At 52.2% G+C, this 27,798-nt stretch overlaps 5 non-coding genes across 5 annotated transcripts; 4 read left to right on the forward strand and 1 right to left on the reverse strand.

Annotated features, from left to right (window-relative positions):
• Nucleotides 1–3,276: 3,276 nt before the first annotated feature.
• Nucleotides 3,277–3,349, forward strand: TRNAK-CUU. The gene has a single exon. It is a non-coding gene; the product is annotated as a tRNA-Lys (tRNA).
• A 650-nt stretch (nucleotides 3,350–3,999) lies between these two features.
• Nucleotides 4,000–4,071, forward strand: TRNAE-UUC. Its single transcript has one exon. It is a non-coding gene; the product is annotated as a tRNA-Glu (tRNA).
• Nucleotides 4,072–6,553: 2,482 nt separating this feature from the next.
• On the forward strand, nucleotides 6,554–6,625 carry TRNAM-CAU. The gene has a single exon. It is a non-coding gene; the product is annotated as a tRNA-Met (tRNA).
• Nucleotides 6,626–7,388: 763 nt separating this feature from the next.
• TRNAN-GUU lies at nucleotides 7,389–7,462 on the reverse strand. Its single transcript has one exon. It is a non-coding gene; the product is annotated as a tRNA-Asn (tRNA).
• A 4,979-nt stretch (nucleotides 7,463–12,441) lies between these two features.
• On the forward strand, nucleotides 12,442–12,523 carry TRNAS-AGA. The gene has a single exon. It is a non-coding gene; the product is annotated as a tRNA-Ser (tRNA).
• Nucleotides 12,524–27,798: the final 15,275 nt, after the last annotated feature.

Genomic DNA, 27,798 nt, shown 5'->3' on the forward strand with positions numbered 1-27,798 from the left:
CAAATTAATTCCAATTCAGCAGTCTCTCGTGGGAGTCTGTTTTTGAAGGTTATTTGTTGTAATATTGCGACTTTTAGGTCTGTAAATGAGTGACCAGAGAAACTGAAGTGTTCTCCAACTGATTTTTGAATGTTATAATTCTTGACATGTGATTTATGTCCATTTATTCTTTTACGTAGAGACTGTCTGGTTTGGCCAATGTACATGGCAGAGGGGCATTGCTTGCACATAATAGCATATATCACATTGGTAGATGTACAGGTGAATGAGCCTCTGATAGTGTGGCTGATGTGATTAGGTCCTATGATGGTGTCCCCTGAATAGATATGTGGACAGAGTTGGCAATGGGCTCTGTTGCAAGGATAGGTTCCTGGGTTAGTGTTTTTGTTGTGTGGTTGCTGGTAAGTATTTGCTTCAGGTTGTGGGGCTGTCTGTAAGCAAGGACTGGCCTGTCTCCCAAGGTCTGTGAGAGTGAGGGATCGTCCTTCAGGATAGGTTGTAGATCCTTGATGATGCACTGGAGAGGTTTCAGTTGGGGGCTGAAGGTGACAGCTAGTGGGGTTCTGTTACTTTCTTTGTTGGGCCTGTCCTGTAGTGGGTGACTTCTGGGTACTCTTCTGGCTCTGTCAATCTGTTTTTTCACTTCAGCAGGTGGGTATTGTAGTTGTAAGAACACTTGATACAGATCTTGTAGGTGTTTGTCTCTGTCTGAGGGATTGGAGCAATTGCGGTTGTATCTTAGAGCTTGGCTGTAGACAATGGATTGTGTGGTGTGCTCTGGTGAAAGCTGGAGGCATGTAGGTAAGTATAATGGTCAGTAGGTTTACGGTATAAGGTGGTGTTTATGTGACCATCGCTTATTAGCACTGTAGTGTCCAGGAAGTGGATTTCTTGTGTGGACTGGTCCAGGCTGAGGTTGATGGTGGGATGGAAATTGTTGAAATCATGGTGGAATTCCTCAAGGGCTTCTTTTCCATGGGTCCAGATGATGAAGATGTCATCAGTGTAGGGCAAGTAGAGTAGGGGCATTAGGGGATGAGAGCTGAGGAAGCGTTGTTCTAAGTCAACCATAAAAATGTTGGCATACTGTGGTGGCATGAGGGTACCCATAGCACTACCACTGACTTGAAGGTATACATTGTCCCCAAATCTGAAATAGTTATCGGTGAGGACAAAGTCACAAAGTTCAGGCACCAGGTTTGCCGTGACATTATCGGGGATACTGTTCCTGACGGCTTGTAATCCATCTTTGTGTGGAATGTTGGTGTAGAGGGCTTTTTGGGTTGCTGCTTCTCTGTCTGGGAGGTTTTTGTCAGCCCTGGCACACAAAAAGGGCATCATTGCGAGCGCCCACGAAGGGGAGATGAATTTTTGCCTGCCTTGCTCAGCTTGACTTGCTTCCTCACCCCATTCCTGCCGTAGATCCTGGGTTGCCTGGTGGCTAAAGATGGTCCATTGTCTCAAGCGGTGCCAGAGCCTGACACAGTGCCCCTGTGCTCTGCACATGCTGGCCGTGCACATTTGCAAATACTTTAAAGCTCCTGTCAGTAAGTTCTGGGGACAGTTGCTCACCTTCAGAGGAAGCTCCCTAAAATTGGCCTGTCTCACCCAGTGGTACATTGACCTCTGTTCAGACTGAGCCAAAGGGGTGGGGGACTCGCTGCTGTGGCCGCCGCTGCTGTGAGGGCGGCCACTGTTGCGTATGAAGCCATCCTGCAGGCACCTTCCACCTAGCCATCCACTGAAAATCGTGTAGGGTGTAAGGTGGGGGTAGAAGAACACTAGAGGGGGAGCTCCCCCTTCCCGCACCATTGGCCATCCCATACCCGGTGCTGCACCCAGTGGGGTAAAAAGAAAATACGGCCATATCGGAAGAGTCAGTTGTGTTCTTTGCATTTGCCCCACCATTCCCCTCGGTCCTGACCTGTCCTCCAGCTCAGCCACCCACTGAAAATTGAAACACAAAACAGTAGAGCCGTACAAGGCTTCAAAGCCCACCAGGCCCAACCCCCCTTCTAATACAGCAGAAAAGCCACACTTCTCCTGACTAGGTGGGGACGTCCTATTGCACCACAAGAAGTGGAAGGCCACCATGTTCGGTCTCAGCAGCACTCGTGGAGCAGGGGGAAATACATGGCTGAGGAAATTCCCCACAGATGGGTCTTGAGCATCACAACCTTGTAGATAATGACGAGGTCCACTTACGCCACTGGCTGAGCCATTCCTCACAGGCCAACAACCATTTCTCCCAGTTCACGTTCCTCACCTCGTCCCCAACCGAACGCTAGAAGGCCCAGCCATCAACCTGCCCACTCTTGCAGCCCTCCTCTTCCGCCCTGACTGATAGAGGGGAGCATTGAGCCAACCTCCCTTAGGCCCTCCAGCATCCCTGGGGAACACCAACACCACCCAAGTGACTTTGGGACAGTAGGTCAACCAATAGGGCTGCTTCCTAGGCCAGGCTGCAGCCCAGCTTCAGGACTCAGAGAAAAGTTGGTCCATTGTCCATTCCCCTCAGGGGTTAAGAGCTGAAACCCCTGTGCTCAGGGACACAACCTTAGCCCAAACTCAAATGATGCTTCAGCTTCCTCGCTCAGCATCACAAGACCAACACAAAGAAAACTCCCGAGGAACGGGGCTCTGAGCATTGCCAGGTTGTGAGTTCCGTGCCTCAGGAAGCAGCCAAAATGCTCGAACCCCCACCCGCTTCTCTTGGACCGCTGGCAACATGGTGTTTGCACAGGAGCTGCAAGCCCGTCTTTCCTGTCTTTGTCTACCCCGGACCCTTCCCCCCAAATGCTTTCATCGGACGCTGGAGGGACCTAAGGACCTGCAGGTTCCTGCACCCACCTCCTAAAGCAAACAGTCCTTCCCTTCTCTGACATTCCTGGAGCCGCACATCCTTGGAGGAGTTTTACCACAGGGGGTTCTGATTCCCTGCGAAAAGATGTGTCTGGCGGCCGGCGGGGAGCTGTCTTCTCTGCCCCCTCCTTGGGCGCTGAGAAGCTTTTTCTGAGAAACAGCACCTCCTCCTGGTGGGAGAATCCTAATTTCCACCCTCCCACCCAGGTTTCTCTGAGCAGCTGCTAGATGAACCCCACTTCTCTGGTCTAGACACCAGCATCTAACTAGCCTTGGAACGGGCCCTGTTTGCTAGCTGGAGAGCGAAGGAACCAGGAAAAAAGGCAAATGTCAGGAAACGAATCTCAGCACGCAAAGAAACTTCCTTCGCTCTTCTTTTGCACTGTCCGTGCCTTTGCAAGCCCTTGAGGCCTAGCCTGACTAGCTCAGTCGGTAGAGCATGAGACTCTTAATCTCAGGGTCGTGGGTTCGAGCCCCACGTTGGGCAATTGATCTTGCACTCTTCGACATCACTCTCTCCCTTAGAGTCTCAGAGCATAACAGAATCCACTCTTTGTCCTCTTAACCAGCTGAGGCGGTCTCAGACCTTTAGTACATCATGAAGACAAGACACATTGACAATTCCATGGTCCTAAGAGAGTTGAGTCTCTTCTAGCCCAGGCAAGAGAGGGAAAAAATAACCTTTCAGAAGCTGATTGCCCCCCACCCCCTGAGCAGCCATCTAGAGCTTCTCTACTTATTTCTATATCTTCACCAGCGCTCAGTAGTTGAGATAACTGCTTCTTTCTCAAATCCTCCACCAGCCCTCTTCATTGGGATGGAGATTGCTTAAGGCTGATGATTCCAACCACATCTTATTCATCCCTCATACATTTCTGTAAGCCCATGGAGAGTAAAACAAGATAGCAATAAAACTGTTTAAAAAAAAAAAAGACATGGCCTCAATGTATAACAATACTGGAAATTGTTTTAATATGTTTTCTGTTTCTTTTTCATATCAGTGCTAAAAATAGGAAGGGAACCGTAAGGAAACAAAGAGCTCAGAGCTTGTGTTAACCTCCTTTGAAGACAAACGAATGGCCTCAGTTGGACAGAAAGTAGGCCTAGAAAGTCAAGCCCAACCCCCCAAATGCAATCTCCCTGGTGGTCTAGTGGTTAGGATTTGGTGCTTTCATCGCCACGGCCCGGGTTCGATTTCCGGTCAGGGAGTTACCCTTTTCAACAAAAGTCTACCTTGCCTTCCTCGCTTGGAGTTCAACCGGAAGAATGCAACTTCCTGGCCTCCTTCAGAATGCTTGGAAACTCTTTGGAGGCCATGGGGAAAGCAAAGCTTCCACCTACTACAATATGGCTATCTGCCCCTTAAAGCCCAGCCTCTGCACCCTTTTACACTTACTTGTGCAAACAATTTAGTTTTTCCTTCTTACCTAGCCTAACCTAAATTAGAACAACATTGCTCTTTGACCCAAGATCTTTTTCTTTTCTTTTCACTTTTCTTGGTGAAACCAAACCAAACCAAACCAAACAATCATTTTGGGTCCACCAAAATATTTCACTAAATATAATATTCATCCAAAAACCTTTCACCCAGCGCTATATACAAGTCTTTGGAAGTAACCACCCCGGAGAAAGATCATTAAGCTTTTCTATTCCTAAGATCTAGCTGCTGAAGGCTTCTGAGCATGGGCTATGGGCCTTTCACCTCTAGGCCAGTGGTTACCCTTTCATAGGCGGCAAGTTCTATGGGCCCATGGGGCCCAGGCCCCACCAATAATCCTGAAGCTGGGCCCAGCTCCACCAATGTTTGGGCCCCAGGCTCTGTGCTTCGGGGGTCCCTGTGTCGCAATGCCGGGCGCTCTCACCGCAGCGGAAGCTCCCGGGAGAGGCCCCAGCAGTGACTGGGCTCACAGCCCATTGGCTGGGAACCCCAGCCAATGGGAGCTGCCGGGGGCAGTGCCGGAGCTGCCTGGCCCTGCCTCCACAGCAGGGAGGGGGAGCGAGCCACAGGCAGCGTCTGAGCCCTGGGCAGAGCAGCAGCAGGGTCTGTGCCTGTCAGACAGACTCAGCCGGTGAGCTGTGGGGGCAGCCAGATACATGGACACAGCCGGGGAAGGGGGTTTGGTGGGGACAGACAGACACAGCCGGGGGTGGTGAGGGCAGCCAGACAGACACAGCCGGGGGATTGTGGGACAGACACACACAGCGGGGCGGGGGGTTGGGGGCAGCCAGACAGACACAGCCGGGGGTTGTGGGACAGACAGACATAAGGACACAGCCAGGGGGGTTGTGGCACAGACACACACAGCCGGGGGTGGTGGGGACAGACAGACGGACACAGCTGGGGGGTTGTGGGGACAGACAGATGGAGCCGTGGGCGGGGAAAGGAGCAGCAATGGGCACCCCGGGGCTTGTATAAAATACACAGGATGGGGGGAGCTTCCTGAGGGGACTATAGCAACACCCCCTGCAGAGCAGACCCAGATTGCAGCTGGCTCCGCCCATCACAGCCCCCTGCCCCACAGAGACCCACACAACCCTCTGCCCCCTCGAGAGACTCCCAATGACCCCTGTGCCCCTGTCACTCCTCTCCAGAGAGCCCTCCCCTTTGTGCCAGCCCACTCCCCTCCCCCACTGCCTCCCCTCCTCCAAAGCTCCCTACAATCTCCCCCTTTGCCTTCCGCCCCCCAGCCCAGCCCATTCCATTGGCCGGGAGGCTCCCAGTCTAGTGGCTAGCAGGGCCCATGGGAGCTGCACCTGAGGCAGGGTGCCTGCCTGCAGATGCAGAGCTGCCTGGCTGTGCCTCCACAGCACAGGGAGGGGGAGCCACAGGTGAGCAAGCCCTGGTCATCATCACAGGCCCAGTAATTCTCTGGATATTTAATTTCACTGATGCAAAAAGTGTGCAATTTTATGGGTTGAATGATTGAATGACATAATACCCACCTGCCCGCATTGTCCATCACTAAGTCCAGTAATTTTGTCAAGTGTTTGTTGCACAACATGGTGGTGTCTACCCCTACCTTGTGCTTCAGGGGGTGATGGGGTCCAGGGCAGCCTGTTATAGAACTACCTGATTAGTAATTGGATATGTTGGCTGGCATCTTTTTTTACGTGTTCGCTCCCCCTGATGTTAGAACCTGGCTACACCACTGGGGAGGGGAGCTTCCTAGACCTGTGCAGCTGGGGCTTAGGTGAATTTTGTGATACTCTGCCCCTCCCCAGCTACCACCCTGCAGTCCCCACTCCTGCACCATGCTGGGCAAGGGGCAGCCCCATCCCCAGTGAGGCTATGGTGAGGGGTGGCAGCAGGGGAGGCCACACGTGATGGCAACCGCCCCCTCGGTACCCACCATAGGGGAGGTGAGTGGGCTTTCTGGACCTGAGAGGGACCTAGGAGCATGTACAGTGAACTGCGGGGGAGAGGAGGGGTCCCTCCCCTGGAGCTTGCTGCTGCCAGGGAGGGTGGAGGGGAGTCCTCTTTGGCCCTAGCCCTGGGGCAGCCTGTCTGCACCCCAAGTTCCTTATCCCCAGCCAAACCCCAAATAGATCCCTTTTACCCTGTAGAAGCTGTAAAATCCTGTGACCAGGGCAGCTGCCTAGCAGCCTGCACGTCTGCCTGCCAGCACGAGAGTGTGTAAGGCACTAATCCGGATAGTGGCAGCTAGGTGGCAGGGGGAGGCTGTGAAGAACCAGCAGAGTGGCGCAGCGGGAGCGTGCTGGGCCCATAACCCAGAGGTCGATGGATCGAAACCATCCTCTGCTACGCATGCGCTTGTTTCTTTTCCCTCTGGGCCTTCAAGCGAGCCGGTGACCAGCAGAGCACCAAGAGCCTAGGCCATGAGGCAAGAGGTGGCTGAGGCGAAGCGGCCTGCCAGGGAGCTCCCCGGCACCTCTGGCTGCCTGGGCTGAAGGCAAGAGGCAGGCCTAGGCGTGGTGAGGGCCTCCTATCCTGGAATGAGGCTGCAGTGCTTCCTGGTCCCCTTTTCCCACCACCCCGGCAGGCAGCTGCTGCGGGAGAACACGAGGGAGGCTCTGGGGGCGCTAGGCAGCGCTGTGTGTGTGGCTGTCAGAGGAAAGAGCCGAGGCTCCTGACTCGACCTGCCATTGACTCGCGTGGCTCTGCGCGCCGTCAGCCGGGGCGGGCCAGGCTGCGGACGTGACTCAGGCTTGGGCCGCATGGCCATGCTTTCCTGACGAGGCATGAGGCAGGCCAAGAGCTTTGCACAGCATACAGGGAAGTGGGAGGGAGGCGTCTTTGAGCCGGCGTGTCTCCTCCGCTTCTCCCTTGCCGCTTGGGCGGAGGCGGGAAGGGAGCAAAATGTTCCCGGCTGAAAGTTTTTGTGCTCGGCCTTGAGGATTAAGCCTGAGCCTCTGGCACGGCTGCTGGCAGATGGGTTTCTGAACGGCATCCAGCCCGCTCTTTGGACCACCAGCTGAAAGCACTGAGGCCAAGAGGCAGCAATAGAGGACCTTTGAGGCTCCCCCACAGGCCTCAGGGAAGCAAGGAAGCAGCACAGGCTTAGCGTCGTCCCTGGGTGGGCTCGAACCACCATCCTTTCGATTAACAGCCGAACGCGCTGACCCATTGCGCCACAGAGACACGCAGGGGCAAGGCTGTATTGAGCACAAAAGCCGGGAATCAGCTCAGGGTACGGTATAGCACATGCATGCAGTGGTTAGACAAGCAACAGCAAGGAACTGGACTGCTATGGAGCGAAAGTTCTGTGGGAAGGAACCGAAAAGAGCAACGGGGCTGTGGTACAGCGCTCGCATACACTTTCTTTGGCCTGTTTTGCTGGAAGAGTTAACAGAGCGAGATTGTTAGTCACAGGACAGTGGGTGGGTTTATGGAAATTTGGGGCTCTGGGACCAGGGGGGAGGGCACATGCACCACCTCTGCAACTGATGTTTGCTACCTCACTCCATAAGAACGCACCTTTTACCTCTCAGGACCAAAATACACCGTGAAAGAGATCTAACGGCATAAGCTTAGGGTAAGCAACTGCAGCACTAACAACAATTTTAAAAGATTCAAAACGGCCTCTGTCTTTCCACACCACAACAAGAAAGCACAAAAACCACATACCAAAAGAATACTAAGCAAAAAACCAATCCGCATGCAAAAGTCATACACACACCCATACACACAAAACTATGCCAGGCATCCACCAAAATCACACAGGACCCACATGCACATCAACACGACAGACAAAAAACACTGACGTACAGAAAGCCAGCCAGGGTTTGAGTCTCACAGCGAAGAGGGTGAGCACACAGGTGGTTTGGGGAGCAAAGACTGAGGGGGAGTCGGGGGCAGTGCTCTGGGCTCTGCCTGACCCCTCCCGACACAGGCGGCTGGTGGAGAGCAGAGCCTGGGAGATCTGTGGAATCTGCCCTGCTCTCTGTAAAGCAAGGGGACCTCGGTGTCTTCTGAGCTGCAATTGTATTTTCTGCAGGGCAAAAAGATTGGCAGAAGGTATTTGCTTAAAGAAAACTAGTGCTCTAGATGAGATTTGAACTCACAACCTCAGCATCACTTCATTCAGCTCTGGTACTAGAAGTACTGTGCGCTAACCACTGATGAGCTGCCAAAAAAATTAGTAACCAGTTTCCTCCTCCTCACGCCACGAGGGGGCCGTGCACCCCAGAACTCCTGCCCCATCCAACCTCCCACATTCTTTGATGTCATCCCCCCCGAGATCCCTACCCCATCCACCCTCCTTCCCTGTCCCCTGACTGCTCCCTGCCACCCCATCCAACCTCTCCTCTCAGGCTTGATGGCCCCCTGGGACTCTTGCCTTCATTCAATTCCCCTGTGCCCTGCCCTCTGACCACCCTGACCCCTATCCACCCCGCCCGAACTCCCCTGCCCTCTTCCAACACCCCCTCCCTGCTCCCTGCCCCCTTACCACGCTCGAGGCTGGGCCGGGGGCACTGGACCAGGCCGGGGCTGAGCCAGAGCCACTTGGCAGGGCCCGAGCCCGGGACAGGGGAGAAGTTTGGCTGGAGCCAGGCTTGGCAAGGTAAGCTGGGGTTGGGGAGTGAGGTCGGCTCCAGGGAGGCATGGCAGGGCCCAGCCCAGTCCTGCTCCGGCCGAGCGCTCCGGCTCCGGCCAAGCGCCTCCAGCCCCGGCTCCGGCCCCAGACCCAGACCCAGACCCCGCCCTATCTGAGTGGCTCTTGGCCAGGGCCGGCGCCGCTCGGATGGGGCCAGAGCCGCTCAGCTGGAGCAGGACTGGGCTGGGCCCTGCCATGCCTCCCTGGAACCAGCCTCGCTTCCCCGCTCCAGCTAACCTTGCCAAGCTGCTTCTTGTTTCTGAGCCCTCCCGAGTCCCAGGCTTCCCGCGCAAACATCTGATTCGCGGGAAGCAGGGGAGGGGGAGGAGAAAGGAGGGGCAGAGCCTTCAGGGGAGGAGCCCAGGAAGCAGAGGTGAGCTGGGGCCGGGGCCGGGGGCGGGGCGGCCCTTTTAGAACCATTTGTCATGGGACAACCAGTTCTAAAATGGCTTCTAAATTTAACAACTGGCTCCAGCTCACCACTGCGCTAACCCATTGCACCACTGGAGCCCAACTCAGGAATTGTCTCCATGTTTCATGGATGGATTAGAGGGGTGGGTGAGGGGCTTGCATTAGCTAAAACAAATCCATATTAAAGGCTGCAGGATGGCAGCAGCAGAGGTGGGGAGCCTCCTTCTGTGTGATAGAGCTGGTTCCCCTTCCGTGGCTGAGGGGAAGGCTGGTGCTTTGAGCCCACCTGGTGCTGGAATGTCTCATGGGTGAGATTAACGGGACTCTTGGGAAGGGAAGGGAAGTATTTTCTATCCCTGCCTAGCTCCATTGGTCTCCTGTGGCCCTTTCGGCTCTCTGCTCCCCTGTTGGGGAGATGCAGAGACAAGCCCCCATCTGGGTGAGTCACCGAGAGGCTGTGTCCCATGGCGTGTGTGGGGGAGAGGGGTAGGGGTGGGATGGGGCTCAAGGGGAGAAGGTTGTGTGTGACAGTGTGTGGGGGAGGGGGAGGGTGTGTTCCTTAGGATAGAAATGATGGAAAACACAGGGGTAGTGACAGTGAAGCCCCATGTCTGAGTGTTATGACCCTGTGTGTTGCCACCGTTCACCTTTCCCTCCTATGGTCTCAGCTTTCATTGAATCCAGCATTTTTTCACCTGTCCTCACCACAGATGTGTCCCACATGCCTCAGCTACCGAGTGTCCCTCTTAGAGATGCCGAGGGCTGGAACTGATTTCAGCTGCTGGACAACTCTGCTAGGTCTTTATTCATTTGCACAGGAAAATGCTGAGTGTTTAAATTCATTTCAAGCCCCCCGCCCCCATTCAGAGAACTCCTGAACATACTGGAGATGGGTCTGGAAATTGATTTTCATTCAAAAAAGATTTTAAAGGGAATCACTGTATAGCCCAGAGCAGGAACAGTTTTTAACCTGGGGGTTAGTAAACTTTATACAAACACCACAGCTTACAAACTCCCCACCCCCGCTCTGTGTCACCAGAGCACAACAACAACTCTCCTTGGAGCACACACGGCTCCCCAGCTCCCTGCCCGTCAGTCTCTCCAGCATTGCTCCAATCCCTTAAAGCAGGGTCTCAACCACGATTTACCTTAGGGCCAGTGCCAGTCCTCCAGTCCTCCCAGTGGGCCAATAATGTCACTCATACTGCCCAGACCCCGCCCCCAAAACTCTGCCCCTTACCTGCCTAAGACTCTGGAAGGGAGTTTGGGTGGGGGGAGGAGGTCTAGGGTGCAGGCCCTGGGCTGGGGCTGGGGATTGGGGTGCAGGGTCTGGGAGGGAGTTTGGGTGCAGAAGGGGAGAGAAGTTGGGCTCTGGGAGGGAGTTTGGGTTGGGGAGGGGTTCTGGGGTGCAGGCTCTGGGCTGGAGTTTGGGTGCTGGGTGCAGGCTCTGGGCTGGGGCAGGAGGAAGGGGGAACAGGAGGAGGGGTGGGGTTGCAGGCTCTGGGCGGGAGATTGGGGACAGGCGGGAGGGGGGGTGTGGGAAGGGGGAGGGGGCGCAGGCTCTGGGAGGGAGTTTGTGGGTGGGAGGGGGTATGTGAGGAGGGGGTGGGGATGCAGGCTCAGGAAGGGGGTCAGGGGTGTGGCGCTTACCTGGGGCTCCAAGGTGGGGTGGGCTGAGGGTCCTCCGCATGCTGCTGCCCCCAGGCATCACCCCCACAGCGTCCCATTGGCCACAGGGGCTCAGGACAGGGGCAGCGCGTGGAGGCACAGCCCCGCCCTGCCCTGCCATGGGGAGGGGCCGGCAGCCACTGGAGCAAGCAGGCAGATGCTGTTCAACTCCGCTGCACTGATGGGGCCCCTGGGGGGGAGTGCCTGGGGGTGGCAGGCGGGGCCAAGGGAGTGACCCGGTCCCAAAACTGCTGGAGCCCCACAGGCGAGACCTGGGAACCAGGACTGCCAGCCAGACAAACACCTTTAAGAAGAGGCATCCCTCTCCCTGTCAAAAACTGATCTTCCTCCTTCAGTTCAGTGACAGCCTGAATTGTTCCTTATCCCGCCAGATCCGGAGGATTGAAACAGCAACATCAAACCCCTGTGTCGCTCGCAGGAATGGACATAAACACTCCCTGGTATCTGAGGAGATGTTCAGCTTTGCCCTTGGTCAACTAAAAGGCTAAAGGGAAAAGAGGTGGCGCCAGGTATAAAGAGTGAAACACGACACATCATAGTTATGCCCATGGTGGCTGCAAAATCTTTTGATGTACTTCTTCTTATCAGCAGTGTATTGTTTTCTCTGGAGTCTGGGCCTTGACCAAGAAATTTGTATCTTGATAAAATAATTGACTGCCCCTGGTGAAGACAATGGACTTGACACCCACTGGGGTGTCCCTACACAGGTACAAGTACTAACAACAGTGGCTGCCTTTTAGCCTTAGATTTTAATCAGGGCAATAAATTGAAACAAACCCCTGTTACATCATTTCTCAGCCCGAGTCCTTCACCCACATTCCCTAGAGCATTGGGCCACCATGTGGATGTTTCATTTCCGACCTCAGTTTCACACAGAGACAAAATTCCCTTTGCACAGATCCATGAACAGCAAAATCGTCCTGTGGCTCTTGTCTGAGCCAGGGCATTCGATTCCAGTGAACCTTTCTCTCCTGCAATGGCGATGGTCAGACAGAGGGGACGTGACACCTGCATCCCTGCCAGGGAGATATTGGCTCGGCTCTTTCTTTCTGCTGCTGTTGTTAGTCCATGAAACATCAAGGGTGGAATGCAAGACTGAATTCACGCACCAGCCCTCAGTGCCCCAGAGAAATCCTGCCCCCTGCTATTGAAATGATGTGCTGGAGATTTGAATGGGAAAGGGACTGTCTGAATTGTCAGAGTGGGGAATGAACAACAATCTACAGCAATGCTATTAACACAAACATACTCTCATCCTGCTCCAGCCGGAAGGGAAATGGGCAGGAATTCTCACTGTTCAGCCAAGGACACACTTACACTAATGCAGCCATGAGTGTGCTGGGGAAGCTGGTCTGAGCAAACAATTTGAACTGACAATTCAGTTAGACCAGAATCATCATGTAGTAAAACTGGTGCATATCAAGTAGTTGTGGCTGAGCGGTTAAGGCGATGGACTAGAAATCCATTGGGGTCTCCCTGTGCAGGTTCAAATCCTGCCAACTACACAAACACTGATCTGTTGTTATTATTGCACTCTTAGTACCTGAGCATCAACAGTGCGAAGTGTAGCCAGATCTAGTTTCACTCTGTCTACACTTAAAAGGCTGCTGTGGCACTGCTATAGCACTTTGGAGTAAACAGTGACTGGAGTGTTTTTCCCATCCCTGTAATAGCTACATGGACAGAACAATTCTTCCTTTTCTTTAGCACTATCTAACCAGGGCTTAGGTCACCTTAACTCTATGGGTTTGGGGTGGGGGTTTTTCACACCGTGAGAGACGTCGCTCTACCAGTTCAGTGCCCAGCGTACACCAGCCCTTAGATCCCTCTTGGTATTTCAATGCAGGCACTGACCTGTGAGAGGAAAACATCAGCTCACAAACACAGAGACTGAATTCCCCACAATTAATCTCGTTGCACTTTCCAGAAAGTCACAAAATTCAATTCATTCTTGCTAGGAGAGAGCAAAAATAAGTGACACTAAGTTTTTGGCTTGGTTAAATAAAATTAAGTGTTTAATCAATATAGTAAAAATCTGTACTGATTCCTCTAACTAACACCACAGCGTGAAATAGGAACAGAGCCAAATCTTGTCAGTGATGATTAATTTTGCAAATGATCTTCTCATTATTAATTTCCACGCCACCCCCATTGGAGGTCTGGGCATCACCAGTGTCATTGCTCTGCATTCACCTTCCCCTAGAATTGTTCTCGGACATTCACCTTCCTCTGCAGCATGGGGCTCGGGTCACTTGCTGGAGGATTCCCTGCACCTTGAGGTCTTTAAGCCACGATTTGAGGACTTCAATAACTCAGACATAGGTTAGGGGTTTGTTACAGGAGTGGGTGGCTGAGATTCTGGGGCCTGCATTGTGCAGGAGATGAGACTAGATGATCATAATGGTCCCTTCTGACCGTAAGTCTATGAATCTATGAATCTAGTCCCAAATTTGGAAAATGGTGCAGTTCAGAATGTGAACAGTGACCGCGTCTCCTTCCTGCACCTGCTCTACATTGCTCCACAGCAGTTTCTCCACCTGCAGCGTCACCCCAGCACTGCAGTGCAGCCGCCCAGGGTTCAGCAGGGGCCCCTGGCAAGGACCGTGGGTGCAGCTAACAGCCCAGTGTGCCTGGCAGTGAGGCAGCTGTAAAAAAGCAGCAGCCCCCCCCCCAGAAGTACAGAGCCTGAATTCCCCAACTTTAACATCATGACCCCCAGTAGAAAGCCACACGTGTCAGTTGTATTTTCACAGGGAGATGCAAAAATCAAGTGACACCAATATTTAAGTTGAGTAAATAAAGTTGAGGAGATAGTTATTAACCTCACAAAAATACACTAAAGATCCCTCAACATAACACCTGAAGGTGAAATATGAACAGAGACAAACCTTGTCAGCAAAGGTTCATTTCCCAAAAGATCCTCAAAATGTTACTAATTCCCACCCCTCCTCCACAGGAGCTCTGTGCAGTGTTACTGTTCTGCAGGCAGCTTCCCATTAAATGCTGTTGTGGGACATTCCCAGGGCTGGAAATGTACCAACAACAGAATTTGAAGAGCAAACCTGGCTCCCCGCACCAGGTGGGATTTGAGTGTTTTGTCCCTGTCACTTAGTCTTTGTCAATAGTACAGACGCCATGGGCAGGACTCCAGGCTCTGCTTAAGGGATCCTGGCACAGGGGCTGCGGGGGGAGAAAGGATTGTAGATTCTGACCTGTGCTCTGGAGAGGAGGTAATAAGTGAAGGGGGTATTTTTGAATGCTCCCCTTCCTCAGGGTCCCCTGGGCTGGAATTCTACATTCCGCAGGGCAAAATGAAGGGGTGATGCCATGTGGTTAATGAATACTGGTGCTCCAAGTGAGGTTTGAACTTACAACCTCAGCAAAACTTCTCTTAGCACTGCCCTATAAGTACTGTGGGTTAACCAATTGTGCCACTGGAGCACCTGTTAGTTGCCATTCTCCCAGTTCCCTAGGTTGATAAAGCCAATTAGTGGAGCTGAGAGCGGGTACCGACAAGTGTTGGTACTTGGTGGGGTGGATTCTTCTTAAGGGTTCCAGGCACCATTTGACCCTTTTGTTCTTCCCTGTGTAATAACAGAGCTGGTTAAGACTCAATGGAGAGTCTTGCTGCAGACCAACAGATCTGAAATCACTGAGAACCAGCTCTAAGCATTAGTCCTGCTTTGGGACAGTGTCTCTCATGCAAGAAACTGTCCAGTCTGCGCTAGCAGTGAGGCTCCCTCACTAACAGCTGAAATCAGGGAGAGCTGTGTGAAGTGCAGGACCCCAGGGGTGCCTGAACAGGGGGGAACAACACCCCAGGGCTTTTAAAAATGGGAGGGTTCTGCCTTGCCACTTTGTAATGACCGTAAGGGCGAGTGAGGGCGGGGAGGGGACGGAGAGCAGTGAGCGGGAGGCGAGGTCTTGGGGGAAGAGGCAACATAGGAGGCAGCGTAGGAGCGGGGCCTTGGGGAGAAGGGGTGGGGCAGGGGCATGGCCTCGAGTGGAAGGGGTGGGGCTACTGTTCGGGCTCTGGTGGCCGCTACTTTTAGGGAGCCTGTTCCGCCTCTGGTGGGACCACAAGACGTCCCAAAGCAGAGAGGGTGGCCAGCAGAGCGGTGACAGGGTGGAACGGCAAGTGGCCGGCAATGTGGCCAGACAGCGGAGGGAGAAAGGGGCTTTCCCCCCCGGAGGTGAGAGGTGAACTCTGGGTTTTCACTGACCCAGGACAGCAGCTGTGGGTGAGGTGCAGTGAAGGGAGGGGCACATCCACAGAGCTTCTGGTGTCTGGATTTAGGAGCCCGAGGCAAAAGGCCACTGCCCAGCGCACTGTGGAGGGGTGTTTTGCTCATAGTGTTGTGTTATGAATCCTCATTGTGGTGTTTTCCCAAGTTAATACAAGGTGATTTTCCTTCTTTTTCTTAAAGTTTCTTTTCTACACTCAGTGGTTGTGAGTGGGGAAAGTATCGCCTCTTAGAGGCACCCAGTGGCCAGGGTTAGTTTCCCCAGGTTACTGGGTCGGGGCTTAGGCAGACTGTGTGTTGTATTGTTGAAGAGGAGCCCCAAGCACGCAAACAGGGAATTGTAACTTCAACCTTCAGAGTAAGAGCCAGAGGTGCTGCCAGCTGAGCTAGCCAGGCCGCTGAAATGTATTAACGCTTTCACCACAAGAGCAAACAGCGGGTACTTCTGTGCTTCTCAGCAGCTGGGAAAAAGCCTCTTGGGGGAAATGTCTCCTGCCCCACGGCCAAAAGGAGCCCCTTGTGTGGGAACGGTCAGAGGCCCCACTTGGGGGCTGGCCCTGCTTTCCTACCACCTTGTGATGCTGGATGGCCGCAGAACGAATGCTGGTCTGTGGGTGGCCTTCAGTGGGGGTTCGGCATGGCAGGGAGCAGAGAGCAGGCTGGCCGGGTGTCTTTGTGGCTGTCTGCTGGCCACACATAGGCATGGTTCTCCCCTCCTCTGGCCCTGCCCTCGGTTGCTCTGTGGCTTTTAAGCCTTCCCTTGGAGCTATCAGCACCAGCCGCCTCTGCTCCAGGTGCCCAGAGGAGGAGAGGTGCTGGGCTCCAGGCTGGGACTCTACCTCCCTCCTGCCTAGCCCTGACTGTGAAGCCTGGCCCTGGCCCTCCTTCCTTTAAATGCCATGTGGGCAAGAGGAAGAGTGTGGCAGCTGCAGGGACCAAAGTTGTGGACATCAGGTGAAGTAGCGAGAAACAACCATATGGTCAACCCACAGGACTCTCTAGCCAGGCTGTTAAGTTCTAGGACCCCAACCTATAGCCACCAGCCCATTAAACCAGCCAGACCAAAGACCTATCTCCAGTGGGCATCAGTCACCCAGTAGGAGGGACAAAACTCACTCTCGTTCACCCTGGAAGAAGGTAACCAAGCACATTGAGCTCTAGGACTTTGTAGCAAAGCAACATATCTCCAAGAGGTCCCACTGAGATTTGAACTCAGATTCCACGATTCAAAGTCCTGAGGGCTGCCCCTTACACCATGGGACCTGCTACTGTTTTGTTTTTTAGACCCCTGTGACTCTTGGCTCGTTTGCACTCTGCACTTATTGCTTCCCACCAGAGGCTTCCTCTCGCAGGACTCTCTCTCCTTCTCCAGCGACTATAGTTCTGCACTACCGGATCTGTGGGTCCTGCCCTGAGACCCCACATCCCCCTGCTTTGTCTCCGTTCCCTGCAGACTGCAAAAATGTCAGGGGACGCTGCTCCTCCCTTCACTCGGTGCTCCCACTCATATTGGCCAGCTGCAGCCTCATCTCCTGGAACTCGGCCAGCTGTCGCTTGATCCGATCGTACAGTCACACGCTGACTGGCTCCCCTGCCTGGATGGTCTTGTGGAAATCCCACAGGTGACACTGCAGGACTTGGCACTGCTGGTTTCTTTAATGTTGTGGTGTTTCCCCAGCCGCCAGAACAAAGCCACCAACTCCTCCCTGACTGACTCCCACCAATCCCCCCGGTTGCCATAGAACCCTCTGATGCTTTCCCGTTCTGCCAACACCGCCAGGCCTCACCCCCCTGCTCCTTTATCTTGCAAGCTCTGGATGTTCAGCTTCCAATATCCTCTGCCCTGGGTCAGGGAATTGCCCACATTGAGCACACGGTGAGAGCTGTGTGAGCCGAAAAGTCCATTGGCACCACCCTGCACTGGGCTGTCGACGTGCTCTCCTTCACGGAAATCCGGTGAGTGCAACTCCTGGCCTGTTCCCGCAGAAAGGTGTATCCCCTCTGCGGCTGGTGTGAGCTCGGGTCAGAGGAATAGGAGGCTAACACCCGCCCTCCACTGGTTCCACTGTGGAGAAACACGTCCTCTAAGCCGACCTCACTACAGACCTGCGCCAGGTAGTGCTCATCATAGAAGAGTTTTCTCTGACGGTCCGGAAAACAGGACCAGCAGTCCTCAGGCCGGTGCAACAATTGAAATCCTGCCCCCCCCCAACACAATGCAGAGGAAGGGAGTCAGTTCCTTCATAGGACTTACGCCTTAACTGGAGACCTTACACACTAATAGAGCCATAACCAGTGCTGCAGAGCACAAATCCCACCAGTAATGCTCTCCCTGGTGGGAGCTCCAGCCCCTTCTGTACTCACACCATGAATATGAAGAACAAGACTCCAACCCCATCATTCTTCACTGGCCTGGAGAACCAGAGAGATGGGCCCTTCCACCAATCACCCTCTGCCCATCAAGCTACCCTAGAGTTATTAATGTGTATTTCCTGAACACCCACCATGTCCAAGTCCAGCTGATCCAAGGCACTGAACATCAAGTGCCTCCTCCCTGGGCCCCCAAATCCCTTCCACATGAACCACTTTCACAGATGCCCCTTCAAGGGTACTGCCCTGGCTCAGCTGCACAGAGGAATTTTCATCCCCTATACCTGCCTGTCACTGCCCAGCACCCCTTCTTGCACCATTCCCAAGAGCTACCCTCCCTCACTCTCTTCCTGCCATATTTTGTTCAATTTTTTTTTGTTCAGTTTTGTTCAATATCTTCATTAACGATATGGAGGATGGTGTGGACTGCACCCTTAGCAAGTTTGCAGATGACACTAAACTGGGAGGCGTGGTTGATATGCTGGAGGGTAGGGATAGGATACAGAGGGACCTAGACAAATTAGAGGATTGGGCCAAAAGAAATATGATGAGGTTCAACAAGGACAAGTGCAGAGTCCTGCACTTGAGACGGAAGAATCCCATGCACTGCTACAGACTAGGGACCGAATGGCTGGGCAGCAGTTCTGCAGAAAAGGACTTAGGGGTTACGGTGGATGAAAAGCTGAATATGAGTCAACAGTGTGCCCTTGTTGCCAAGAAGGCTAATGGCATTTTGGGTTGTATAAGTAGGGGCATTTCCAGCAGATCGAGGGATGTGATCATTCCCCTCCATTCAGCACTGGTGAGGCCTCATTTGGAGTACTGTGTCCAGTTTTGGGCCCCACACTACAAGAAGGATGTGGATAAATTGGAGAGGGTCCAGCGGAGGGCAACAAAAATTATTAGGGGGCTGGAACACATGACTTATGACGAGAGGCTGAGGGAACTGGGATTGTTTAGTCTGCAGAAGAGAAGAATGAGGGGGGATTTGATAGCTGCTTTCAACTACCTGGAAGGGGGTTCCAAAGAGGATGGATCTAGACTGTTCTCAGTGATAGAAGATGACAGAACAAGGAGTAATGGTCTCAAGTTGCAGAGGGGGAGGTTTAGGTTGGACATTAGGAAAAACTTTTTCACTAGTAGGGTGGTGAAGAACTGGAAGGGGTTACCTAGGGAGGGGGTGGAATCTCCTTCCTTAGAGGTTTTTAAGGTCAGGCTTGACAAAGCCCTGGCTGGGATGATTTAGTTGGGTTTGGTCCTGCTTTGAGCAGGGGGTTGGACTAGATGACCTCCTGAGGTCCTTCCAACCCTGAGATTCTATGATTCTATTGGGTCCACCAATAACTCATGTAGAAGAGACAGCTCCCATCCCTCGTTGTTAAAGATCAGGCCAGCCAACTAGGAGCAGAAGCCCACAGTTTTCTTTTTCCCCTATTGCAAAGCCCAAGGACTCACTTTGGGTGCAGGCACTGCTATGCTCTCATAAAACAAGCCACCATCTGTACAAAGAGGGATGAAAGGGCCTGCCAAAGCCTGGGATTGAACCAATGACCTTTTGATCTTCATTCAAACACTCTCCCAACTGAGCTACTTTGACAACTGTTAGAAAGTATTTTGGCCTGTTGCTTCTCTGCCCGGGAGGTTTTTGCAACAGTTGCACACAAAAAGGACGTCATTGTGAGTGGCCCATGAAGACAAGACTCGCTTTTGCCTGCCTTGCTCAGCTTGACTTGCTGCCTCACCCCGTTCCTGCCCTAGTGCCCGGGTTGACCTGGTGGAGGAAGGGGACTGGGGGCCAGTGGTGCGGGGAGGAAGTTGAGCTGGACCCTGAACTAGACTAGACCCTGGCAGTGAGAGTCTGGCCACCACTTGCCGCCCCACCCTGTTGTCCTGGCTTCCCCCACTGGGCGTCATTTCGGGAGGGAAGTGGGGCTTCTGCCTCCCCTCCCCGATTTTCACACCGCAGAGGAGTGCGAACAGGAAAACGAACGGCTGCTCCACACCCCCACTGGAGGAACCTGGCGCCCTTAGCTGTGGGGAGTAAGAAGTGGCTGTTGGCTGACAGGGCCTGTCCCCAAGGAGCTGGAACAGCAGCTGCTGCCTCCCCCTCAGCTCCAGGCTGTGGGAAATGGTCATTGCCTGGCTGCATGGGCGGCTGCTGCTCCGTGCTCTGGAGAGCGTCTGTATTGCTCTGTCAACCCCCGTCTTCACTGAGCCAGTCTGGTAAGGTCCCAAGTGCTCCCTCCGGCCTGGCAGCTGAGAGTCTATGCAGACATCGGACCCCCTGCCAGCCCCACAGGCAGCAGCAGCGCCAGCCCCCCAGCACCACAGGGGCACTCAATGCACTTCCTGTGGGGAAATGGCTCCTTGGCCTCCAGCTGCTAGAGTGAGAGCCAGGAGAGAGCAGTGTCTGGCTCACCGTGGGGGAGAGAAGAGACCTGGTGAGTGCGGATCTCCCTCAGCCTCCCCCGCAATGCTGGTCACTTCTATTGTCACTGTGATAGTCGGTGCTTCCCTTCAGGTGGGGGGAGCTGGCTGCCAGTGGGCGCTGAGCACCTATTTTTTCCCTGTTGTTTCTGCAGCCCCGTAGCTCCCATGGAGTCACTGACTTGGCTCCTTTCGCACTCTAGGGAGAGGAGCAGAACAAGGGCTATGGCTGATCTGTGGGGCATCAGGTGAGTGGCAGAGGCTACAGGCGCTGAGAGTTTGCCAGGGACACAGTGTGAGGTGGTGTCCCAGGGATCTCTAGGAAAGGAGCAGAACAGGATTTACTTGGGGAGAGAATTGAGAGTGTCTCAGGGGGTTGTACAGAGGTGTTTCTCAGGTTAGAGACTGGCTAAAAAACAGACGTTGCCGTGAGCACGATTCAAACCTGCACAGGGGAACCCGATTGGATTTTGATCCCAACACCTTAACCACTCGGACATCACAACTCTGAGCACAAAACTACCCCACTGCCAGAGAAACTGGTAAATAATCACAATGCCCAGGCTTGAAGTCATCTGAACTACAGAATTCCCACCGCAAACCTGGCTCCCAAAGGACAGGGGGGATTTGGGGTTTGTTCTCATTGCTTAGCCATGTGCAGTAGCTCATGCTCCAATGCATCTGTTAGTCTATAAGGTGCCACAGGACTCTTTGCTGCTTTTACAGATCCAGACTAACACGGCCCCTCTGATACTCCTAGTGACACTCTCCAATGGATCCCCATCCTCCACCCACCGTGAGGTAGGTAGGAGCAGATCATTATTATCCCTACTTGAAAGAGGGAGAAGCTAAGGCTGCGAAAGGAGAATTGACTTGTCTTAGGTCACACAGCCAGCCAGTGGCAGAGTTGGGAATAGGACCCAAGAGCCCTGATTTTCAAACTAACCATCAGATCTTGAATTTCACACATTGAATGATCTGAATAACGTGCTCTCGGATGAGCTCCAGACCAACAACAGTGCACAGTAATTATTCAGCAAGTATTTGAGGAGAACTGCAATGTTAGAGAGAATCATGAACTGCTCAGAGACCATTAATGCAGCGAAGCAGCAAAATTTGTCAAACATATAACAGGTTATGACTTATTTCCTTGGTCTTAAAAGAGAACAACAAGGACCTGAGTCTTCTCCATGTCAATAACCCCATGCTCAGCCAATCAGGGTAGAGACTGAAGATGGGAGGCTGTGGGTTCTCACCAGAGAGCCCAAAGGATGGCCCAGGTCACCAGTGAGGATCACTGCCCCAGCACTATTTCAGCCCCACATTTTTGGGTGGGCCTCCCACAGTGGGAGCTGTCGAGCACTCCCCCACAACACACACACACACACACACACACAGACGCATGCACACACACACTGCTCCTGGTGTTGGGAGGGGAACAGGTGAAAGGACAAAAGAAGCAAGAGACAAAGAGAAAGGAGGGAGGGAGGGATGGAGGAAAAGGTGAAACAAAAAGGACAAACCCTAATGACCACAGTGATTCTAAGGGACAAAATCCCAGATGCGGAATAAAATTCTGCTTCCTTAAGTTCGTGTTTTCCATGCCTAGAATTCAACTGTCACTAGATGGATCATACTGAACAGGTTTCAAATCTCAAGGAGGCTCTTACCTTCTAAACAGGGATGGCTGTTTTCTAGTAAAATCACTAAAAGGGAAGGAGAAAACTCGAAAGAGGTTCCTCCTGGTGCTTATGTCCGTGAACCCGAATACTCTCTCAGTCCTCAAAGAGAGACCTGAAGAAGGAAACTTGCTAAAGCAAAGCCACAGGGGTCTCAGAGGTTTCCCTGGCCCCTCGCCCCTCTCCTGCCTGGCTGATGTCAGCATCTCTCTGTGAGGTCACCACCTCCCCACCACCTTTGACCAATAGTCTGAGGTCCTGCAAAAAGTCTTTGTGATGTCACTGCCACACCCCTCCCTTGCTGTGCTAATGTCCTGCCCCTGGCCAGGCACTTTGGAGGTTTGAGCTACTCCCTGTGGATCACGTCACTCAAGGAGTGTTCATTCTAGGAAGCAAGCTGGATAGACAGGAACAAAACAGACGCTGCTCCCAATGCTACACTCAGTTTTTCAGAAATTAGTCAACTTTATGGCCAGAAGAGACCATTAGAGCATCTAATCTGACCCCCTGCATATCACAGGCCTCCTATATGACACAATAGCTACTTTTGGGGCAAATACATTCCAGAAAGGCATCTAGTCTTCATTAAATGACATTAGGAGATGGCAAATCCATCATTTTCCTTGGTAGCTTGTTCCTGTAGTGAATTATCCTGGCTGTTGAATATTTGTGTCTTATTTGTAATATGAATTGGTCTCTTTTCACCTTCCAGCCATTGGGTCTTGTTATGCCTTTCTCTGCTAGATTAAAGAGTCTTTTCATACCCAATCTTTTCTCTCCATAAAGGCCCTTCAACACTTCAATGAAGTCACCTTTCAATCTTCTTTTGATAAGCGAAACAGGTTGAGCTCATTCAATAGCTCACTAGAAGGCATTTTTCTCCAGCCCTCAGAACATTTGTCATCAGACTTCTCAACTGCAGCTGGATGTGGTTCTTGTTCTTCTGCACAGCATAGCTCCTGGAGAAGAGGGATCTGCAAATGTACATTCCTATGATACCTTTGTTTTATTGATGAAAACATAAACTAGACACTTAGAGGATTGGAACTGATTTCAGCTGATGGACAGCTTTGCTAGGTTTTTATGCTTTTGGACAGCGAAATGTTGAGTGTTTACATTCATATCAAGCACCCCCGTATAGTGGAACTCCTGAACAGAATGGAGAATGGAAATGAAAATGTTTTCCTTTTTTTAAAAAAAAGTGAGAAGGTTATAAGAGAACACAGGAGTTTGACCAAGTACCACTGTGAGCAGCAAGAAGCACTCTATCACTGAGCTATACCCCCGTGACAACAGGAGTATAGAATTGTGATCTCCAGGACTTTGAAGGACAGACCCTGCTTCATCGAGGTCCTTTGCCATTCCCAGACCACAGGTGGTTTTAAAAATGGGGTTTGATTAAACTTCTTAAATGTGGCAAACACCACAGCTTGCACACCCACCGATATAGCTTCTCCCACTGACATCGCTGCCACCTCTTGGGAAGTGGATTAACTACACCCACAGGAAAACTCTCTCCCATCAGCATAGAGCAGTGGTTCTCAAAGTGTGAGTCAGGACCCCAAAGTGGGATGTGACCCTGATTTAATGGGGTTGCCAGGGCTGGCATTAGACTTGTTTGGGCCTGGGCTGAAGCCAAAAGTCTGAGCCCCAGCACTGAATCACTCAAGCTCTGGTTTTGCTCTCCCCTAACTGGGGCAGGGCTCAGGCTTTGTCTCCCCTGCCTCTGCGCAGTGGCTTGGTCCCTCTTTCCAGGGCCATGTAGTAAGTTTTTTTTTTTTGGCAAAAGGGGATTGCAGTGAAAGGAAGTTTGAGAAACCCTGGCATAGAGCCTCTGAATATGTCTAGACTTGGCTCTCTGGGGCAGATCAGACACTGAAAGTGCAGCCATGGAGACACCACACACCAGCCTTGCTTAGCAAGCAAGAATCAAACCTCCACAGAAAGATGCCTGTTGTTTATTAACCAATTTCCCTAAGCCCTCAGCCACCACCTCTGAACAAAGAGGCTTTTCTACACTATCAGAGGGGTAGCCATGTTAGTCTGGTTCTGTAGCAGCAGCAAAGAATCCTGTGGCACCTTATAGACTAACAGACGTTTTGCAGCATGAGCTTTCGTGGGTGAATACCCACTTCTTCGGATGTAAGTAGTGGAAATTTCCAGGGGCAGGTTTATATATGCAAGCAAGAAGCAAGCTAGAGATAACGAAGTTAGTTCAATCAGGGAGGATGAGGCCCTGTTCTAGCAGTTGAGTGAAAACCAAGGGAGGAGAAACTGGTTCTGTAGTTGGCAAGCCATTCACAGTCTTTGTTTAATCCTGAGCTGATGGTGTCAAATTTGCAGATGAACTGGAGCTCAGCAGTTTCTCTTTGAAGTCTGGTCCTGAAGTTTTTTTGCTGCAGGATGATCACCTTAAGATCTGCTATTGTGTGGCCAGGAAGGTTGAAGTGTTCTCCTACAGGTTTTTGAATATTGCCATTCCTAATATCTGATTTTTGTCCATTTATCCTTTTCCTTAGAGACTGTCCAGTTTGGCCGATGTACATAGCAGAGGGGCATTGCTGGCATATGATGGCATATATTACATTGGTGGACGTGCAGGTGAATAAACCGGTGATGGTGTGGCTGATCTGGTTAGGTCCTGTGATGGTGTCGCTGGTGTAGATATGTGGGCAGAGTTGGCATTGAGGTTTGTACACTATGGTTCTGGTCTCAATGAAGGGTCATTTCCAATTGTTTGCTCAGACCAGCATTAGGGAAAATGGTGACCTGGGCAAAGCTTGTACTTTGGCACCTCCCCATAGCCCCTGGACGATCCCCACTCCCCCTTTACCGCTAGCTCCTGCACTCCCAACCCTTGCACCTCCTTCACCCCTACTCCTGCCCCCTCCTGTGCCCCCTTTGCCCTTAACTCCCTGGGCCACCAGCCATTGCCCCTCTCCTGCAGCCCCTTCATATGGTTCCAGTGCTGGGGGCCCCGCACTTGTTCTCCCTTTCCCTGGGCTTTGGCATCACTAGCCCCTGCTTAGCGAGTAGGGGTCAGTGGTTCCCAAAATGTGGGGCATGACTCCTAGGGGGACACAGAGGAACATTCATGGGGGCACCTCAGGGCCTGAGCCAGCCCCCATGGAGGGAGCAGCACTCAGCCCCACTCTGCCCCAGCTCTTCCCCAACCCCACCCTCAGCCTGGGACTCTGACTCCCAACTCGGCCTCGACCCCCTTACCCCTGTCTGCACCTCTCTCCCCAGCAAACAACAGCTCCACTCCCAACCTTGGTTCTCAACCGCGGCTTCCACGGGGCCACAGCCATGGCTAAGAGGGCATAGTGTGAAATGTTTGGGGACCACTGGTTTAGGGAGATGTTCTCAATTGCTTCTATGCAGGCCAATAAAAGCTATTCCTCACCCACCTACCCCTCCATCAGGACGGAGTAGGTGTGTTCTGCTGCCCTTCACACATGCAGAAAGGATAATAACATTTCATTCCACTCAATCCTAAAGTGATTTGTAACCCACCACCAGCCAAAATGGTCATTTTGGGGAAGCGGCCCCATCATGCTGCATAGCTAGGCAGAGTAGGTGTGTCTGTGCAAACACGGTCTGTTCCTGAAGTCTTTCCCCCAGCTCCTCACTAGATGTGAGGGGGGAGCTCATTGTGCACCTGCTTCTGCTTAGTATTTAGAAACTCCTTAGTGTCCCTATCTCTGCTTGCCTTAGATTTCTCTTCCGGTCCCTTTTGTGACAGCTCAGATGAGGTCTGTGAGCGATTAAGGTGATGGACTGCTAATCCATTGTGCTCTGCATGCATGGGTTCGAATCCTCTCTTCATCGGATACCTTTAGTCTTCACCTCCCTTTTATAGACAACCATCTCCCTCTTTGGTACAATGACAGATTGAACAATGTTGCTTCTTGCAAACAAAAACCTTCTCAGCAACTCAGAACTCCCTTGCTTTAAATAAAATGTCTAAATCCCAGATTTCTTAAAAAAAGAAATTCTCTAGTGCTGTATTTCTTAGTTTTTATCTCAAAAGGTAACATCCTCATCATTTCCCCCAAACACCATGGGACCTGCCCAAATTATTAAAATACCCTCAACCCAAGCAAGGCCAGAGCAGTGAACCAGAGCTAGTGTCTAGGCCAAGCTGTTCTGAAGGAGGCAACTCCAACATTTTCTCCCTGCTTCCCTTGCCAAGGTCTGACAGAGAAAACAAAATTCCCCAAACTGAAAATTTTCTGCTGAAAAACCAATACTATTCTGGTTGGGGACTTCCATTTGAAAGTATTATTGCTATTATTCTCTTCTGCTTTCTGAGTCAGTTCAGTTCAGTCTTTGTCCTCCAGGTGTGTTTCCACCTGCTGAGTTGTGGGGGAGAGAGGCCAAGTTATGATGGCTCTTCCCCTCTTTCATAGTTTCTTCCAACTTGCTAGGAAGCTCCTTTGCTACAATATGAGTCAAGCAGTGTCCATTGTCGCTGTGCTATCTCGGAGAAGTCTGCATTGTACACGGTTCCTGGGATAGTCCTTGGGAGTGTGGATCCCTTCAATGGGCCAGCAGCGAGTCTGGCTCCTCCATTGTCACACCTGAAAGACTGGTGGGGGGCATTTCCCAACCTCATAACATATCTCAGTAACGCACACAGAGCAAAACTTCATAACTTACCAACCAATGCGAGCACACACAATCCAACCCGATATTAATGTTCAACAGATCAAGACTTTTGAAATGATACCTCACCAGGCAGACTTTGTACAAACCATGTCATCATTATATGAGAGTGGTGAATATGGGGCTTCCAGGTGCTGCTTTGAGCACAGCGTGCCACACCTGGGCTTACATTGCAATGGAGACGTACCCTTAGAGTCCATCTCTCCTGCGATAAAGATGGCAGTAGGGCTGGCCTGGGTCATCTGACTTGGGCTCATGGAGTTAAAGCTGTGGGGCTCAAAACTGTGGTGCAGATATTTGTGTTCACACTGAAGCCTGGGTTCAGAAACCCTCACCCCTTGTGGGGTCTCAGAGGTTGGGCTCAAGCCCATTTGTCTGCATTGTAATTTTATAATCTTGCAGCCCAAGCCCCATAAGCCTGAGTCAGCTGACCCAGGCTTTGAGACAGGTGCCCTGGGTGTGTTAATCACAGTGTAGACATAATGTTAGGCTATGTCTCCAGTGCAATGAAACACCCACGGCTGGCCCGTGTCATATTAATCAGGATCCTGCAGCTTGGTCTGGATAAAGTTGCAGTGTATGTGTCTCAGCTCAGACTCTGTACCCTGCTCTAGGAGCCCAGAAGGTTGGGAGAGAGTTTATCAAGTGGAAATGGTAAAACCGCAGTGAAGTATTACCTTGGACTCATGGCATTTCTCCATTGGTCTGTCTGCTCTTAACTCCCAAACTTTCTGTAACTCTGTTATCAGTGCCTGTAATTTAAACCATAGGAATAGCCACTCTGGGATAGACCATAGGTCCACCTAGCTCTGAATCTTGTCTTCTGACAGTAGCCAATGCCAGGTGCCCCAAAAGCCACTCCCCAAAGCACCACTGGGAGTTGAACCCAGGATCTCCTGTTTACAAAACAGGTGCTTTAACCAGCTACACCACAGTACCTGCTGTTATTTAAAGCATCCTGTCTGCCCACACCTGACTGTCTGCCAACCCCCACAGGGGCCTGATAAGTGTTGCTCGTGTTTGGATTCTGTAAAGCAGAGGAGCAGGTGAAGTTTTGCTCCCAAGGTGTGTGTGTGATTCTTTGGACAGGTCTATGCTACAAAATTAGGTCAGTGTAACTACATTACTAGGGGTGTAAAAAATTTACACTCCCCCAAGCAATGCAGTTCTATCAACCCAGCCCCGGTGCAGATAGCGCTGTGTCAACAGGAGGGCTGATCCCATCAACAGAGCTTGGGGAGGGGCTTGGTTAGTGAAGACCCAGAGACTAGGTGGCCCATGATGCTTGCATGCGGGGAGGCTGGGCGTGAGCGCTGGAAGCTCCCTAGGAGCTAGTTCACCTCTCGCTCGCTCCTCTCCTCCCCGGAGGCCTCCTTGCCTGCTGCTCGTGCC

This window comes from Mauremys mutica, unplaced genomic scaffold, assembly GCF_020497125.1.
Source record: "Mauremys mutica isolate MM-2020 ecotype Southern unplaced genomic scaffold, ASM2049712v1 Super-Scaffold_100125, whole genome shotgun sequence".
NCBI lineage: Eukaryota > Metazoa > Chordata > Testudines > Geoemydidae > Mauremys > Mauremys mutica.